The following is a 4,908-nucleotide window of genomic DNA, read 5'->3' on the forward strand; positions in this document are numbered from 1 at the left end:
TTTCCCCATGGATCCGGTATATTTGATATAAGCCTGAGACCAAAGCTGCTTAGTATTATCCTGGCTAGAAGTGCTTTCCCACCCCCAAATCATAATTATGACCGTGAAAAAAATAATTTTCCCGGTTGGGCTTGCGTGACCTTCCACGGAGATTTGTGTGCCTTCTTCACTCTGGTATGATGGATCCAGGCATTCTGTTCTTTGATTTTGATTGCTGTGAAGGAGGTGAGGAGTACTTGGAATGGTCCTTCCCACTGCGGCTCCAAAGTTTTCTCTGCAAGAGACTTTACATATACATAGTCTCCAGGTTGTATATTATGTACAGGCCCATCCAAACCCCTGCTTCGAGTCCCAATCACATATTTCTCAACCTTCCTGAGTTGTTTCCCCAATGCAACCATGTAGGAGGTCATGATTTCATCCCCGACTTGCGTGGACATCCCTTTCTGTACTCTATAGGGTCGTCCATACAAGATTTCAAAAGGGCTCAGTCCTTCCTTTGCTCTTGGCCTAGTTCGTATGCGCAAAAGAGCCAAAGGAAGAGATTGAGGCCAGGCCAAGTTAGTTTCCTGTCCCAATTTCACAATCTGCTGTTTGATTAAGTGGTTCATTTTTTCTACTTGCCCACTCGACTGAGGGCGATATGGGGTATGAAGCTGCCAATCTATGCCCAAATGGCGGCTAATTTGTTGTACTACTTTGGAGATGAAATGTGTTCCTCTGTCAGAAGATATGGTTGCTGGAACCCCAAAACGTGGTATTATTTCTTGTATTAATATTTTAGTTACCTCCCGAGCCTTGGCTGTCCTGGCAGGGAATGCCTCTGGCCAACCTGAAAAGGTGTCAGTTAATACCAATAAATATCGATACCCCCCTTTTCTTGGGAGTTCTGAAAAATCGATCTGCCATTGTTGCCCAGGCCCGTTGCCTTTTCCAATTTGGCCCATTTCTGGTTTGGGGGTGTTCTTGGGATTCGTCTGGAGACAGAGATCGCACTGCTGAGTCACTTGCCTTACAGTAGTGTATAGATTCCTAGCTACGATTTCTTTGATTAGTTGTTTATATAGGGCCTCCGCCCCCCAATGCCTCTTCTTATGTTCTTCCCTTATCAGAGACCATCTTAGATAGGAGGGAATAATTAGTTTCCCTTGTGGGGTGAGAGCCCACCCCTCTCTATTATATGACCCTTCTAGATCTGCAATAAGCTTCTGATCTTCTTTTGTATATTCTGGCTTACCTTCTAGGGAGATTCGCCCATCAGGGACTAAAGCCCCTTCTATTTTTACCTTTGCCTTGGCTGCCTGTTTTGCCTCTCTGTCCGCCAGCTCATTTCCCCTTTCCAGTTCCGAGCTCACTTTCTGGTGTGCCTTGATGTGTATAATTGCCACTTTCTCAGGGAGTTGTACTGCCTCCAACAGTCTCAAAATTTCCTCTGCGTGTTTAATATTCTTTCCTTGAGAGCTCAATAACCCTCTCTCTTTCCAGATTGCCCCATGTGCATGCACAACTCCGAAGGCATATCTTGAGTCTGTATAAATGTTTACAATTTTTCCTTGGGCCAATTCCAAGGCACGGGTTAGAGCGATTATCTCCGCTTTCTGTGCTGAGGTATTTAGGGGCAAAGGTCTTGATTCTATTATCTCCTGACTAGTGGTAATAGCGTATCCCGCGTATCTTTTACCGCTCAGGACATAGCTGCTTCCGTCTGTGAACCAGTTTTCTCCGTCTTCTACGGGGCTGTCTTTCAGATCTGGTCGGCTTGCATATGTTGCTTCAATGGTTTCTAAGCAGTCATGATGCACTGGTTCTCCTGTGTTTCCCTCTAGGAAGGAAGCTGGGTTGACAATGTTAGTGACTATTATTTCCACATCATCCTGTTCTACCAATATAGCCTGGTATCTTAGAAATCTTTGTTGAGAAAGCCAATGTCCACCTTTCGCTTCCAGTACTGCAGATACTGTATGGGACACTAGCACAGTCATTTTCTGACCCAGAGTGAATTTTCGGGCTTCTTGTATGTTTAGTATTACAGCTGCGACTGCCCGCAAGCATCCAGGCCAGCCCTTCGCAGTTGTATCCAACTGTTTGGAAAACAGCAACTGCTCATCGATCGGGACTCAAATTCTGTGCTAGTATCCCCAGAGCAACCCCTTGTTTTTCGTGGGAAAAGAGGAGAAATGGCTTACTCACATCTGGGAGCCCCAAGGCTGGAGCTGACATCAAGGTTTTCTTTAGTTTCTCAAAGGCTCGTACGGCCTGGTTGTTCCATTCAAGGTGTCCCTGGTTGGTAGTTATTAGGGCATATAATGGTTTAACAAGCAGTCCATAATTATAAATCCACAGCCGACACCACCCAGTCATTCTCAAGAAAGTCCGTAACTCTTTCACTGTTCGAGGTCTCTGAGTTTGGCAGATTGCCTCTTTGCGGGCTTGTCCCAAAGTTCTTTCCCCAGCACTGATTTCATAGCCTAAATAAATCACTTTGCGCTGTATTACTTGGGCTTTCTTCTTAGACACCTGGTACCCTTGGAGCCCCAAGAAATTTAATAGACTCACCGTCCAGGTGATACAATCGTTCTCTGTTTCGGTGGCAATCAGGATATTGTCCACGTATTGTAGCAGTTTTCCTTTTTCAGACGGGATTTCCCATGATTCCAAGTCCTTTGCAAGCTGATTGCCAAAAATGGTAGGGCTATTTTTGAATCCTTGTGGCAACACCGTCCAGGTGAGTTGAGTCTTGCGACCGGTTTTGGGGTTTTCCCATTCGAATGCAAACAATCTTTGGCTGGCTTCATGGAGAGGGAGGCAAAAGAAGGCATCTTTCAAGTCTATAACAGTAAACCAGGCTAATTCAGGTGTTAGTGTAGTGAACAGAGTATATGGATTCACCACCACGGGGTAGAGATCCTCAGTTACCTTGTTTACGGCCCGTAGATCCTGGACTACATGGTACGACCCGTCAGGCTTACGAACTGGTAATATGGGTGTGTTAAAATTAGACTCACATTCTTTTAATAGTCCGAATTGTAAAAATTTTTCAATTATCGGCCGAATCCCTTCTCTATCTTCTCTCTTTAGGGGATATTGCTTAATCCTTACTGGTTGTTGGTTTCCCTTTTTAAGTCTAACTTCAACAGGTAATGCATTCTTTGCTCTTCCTGGTACATCGGTAGCCCATACCCCAGGGTATACCTGATTTAAGACTTCCTCCCTAATTTCTCCTTTTATGGAAGGACTGGTTAAGAATAAACTCAGGATTTGAATGTATTCTTGATCTTTTACTTTCAGAGAAATTTCTCCTTTTTCGAATATAATTTTTGCACCTAATTGTTCTAGCAAGTCTCTTCCCAATAGGGCCTTTGGAGAGTCGGGCATATATAGAAATCTGTGAATTCCCCATTGTTTTCCCAGTTTATATTTTAAAGGTTTACAAAAATACGCCTTTTCACTTTGGCCAGTTGCCCCCTTTACCATGATGTAATCATTCTCCAGGGGCATCAAGGCTTGATTCAAAACTGAGTATGTAGCCCCTGTATCAACTAAAAATTCTACCTCTTGTTGTTCCTTCCCTAGCTTTATTATAACCAGTGGATCCGCTAGGGTGGATTCCCCAGGTTCCCGTCAGTCCTTTTTCACATGAGCTACCACTTTCCTTGCCTGATAATTTCGTCCTCTTCCCCTATTCATCGGACATTCTCCTTTCCAATGACCAATATTTTTGCATCGTGCACATTGATTTTTTTCTAAGCGAGGCGGTTCTTGCCTAGGTCTCCTTTCCTCTTTTTTCCTTACAACTGCCACTGTTCTCCTTTGTACCTGTTTGTATGCTTCTTCTCTGTTACTAAATACTCTCCATGCTTCATCTAGCAACACCTCCAAATTTCTACTTTCTGTAGTACGTAGCTTCTGGAGCTTGTGCCTAATGTCCCCTGTGGACTGACCCAAAAACAGAGAGACTAGTTGTTGTATTCCTACCTCGGATCCAGGATCCAGCGGTGTGTTATGGCGCATTGCATCCCTCAGTCGATCCAGGAATTCAGATGGGGACTCGGAGGGACCTTGCTTAATTGCATATAGAGCTGACCAGTTTATGGTTTTGGGTATAGCCTTTTCCATTCCTCTCGAAATCCACTCCTGATACCCCTGTAGTTTTACCATTTCTGCAGATCTGTTCGCATCCCATTTTGGATCTTGTAGAGGGAAATATTCCTTAACATCCCCTCCTGTAGTCCTATAGTATTCATCAGCCAAACTCCCTGCTGTTTTTAAAATCAATTGCTTTTCTGTTTCAGTCATATAGTCTAATAATAATTGTATGTCCTTCCAATCAGGGTTATGTTGTTTCACAATAAACTGAAAATGTTTAGTTACACCGATCGGATCGCTCCTATAATCCTTTGCAACCCTCTTCCATTCCCCTAAATCAGTAGTGGAAAAAGGTACCTTGATTAGCATCGTCCCGCCACCAGGCGCCACCGCCTCTCGAAGAGGTGCCTGTAAGGCTACTGGGGCAGTTTTCTTTCTGGTGCGGGAAGATACAGGGCTGTCCGGGGGGGTGGAAGTTTCGTCCGAGTCCGCATCCTGTTCCTGTGGTCGAGGGGGAGGCTTAAACAGGTCAGTCAGCTCTGGTTCCGGCGCCTGGTGAATTTTGTTTGCTTTCAAACACCTCTGTCCAATACTGCATGCTGAGCAACACCACTTCAGTTTACCTTTAAATTCTTTATTATTTTCTCGCTCAAGTGCGAGTACCATAGGGTCCTGTGGTGGCGCCATTCCACAGTCCCTTTGCCACTCCGGATGGTTTCGGAGGGTGAAAAACATGTCTGCATATGAAACTTCATCCCACTTCCCTTCTCTCCTTAGAAATAGCATCAATTGTAGGAGAGTATTGTAGTCTATTGATCCATT

The sequence above is a fragment of the Calonectris borealis genome, chromosome W (assembly GCF_964195595.1).
Source record: "Calonectris borealis chromosome W, bCalBor7.hap1.2, whole genome shotgun sequence".
Classification (NCBI taxonomy): Eukaryota; Metazoa; Chordata; class Aves; order Procellariiformes; family Procellariidae; genus Calonectris; species Calonectris borealis.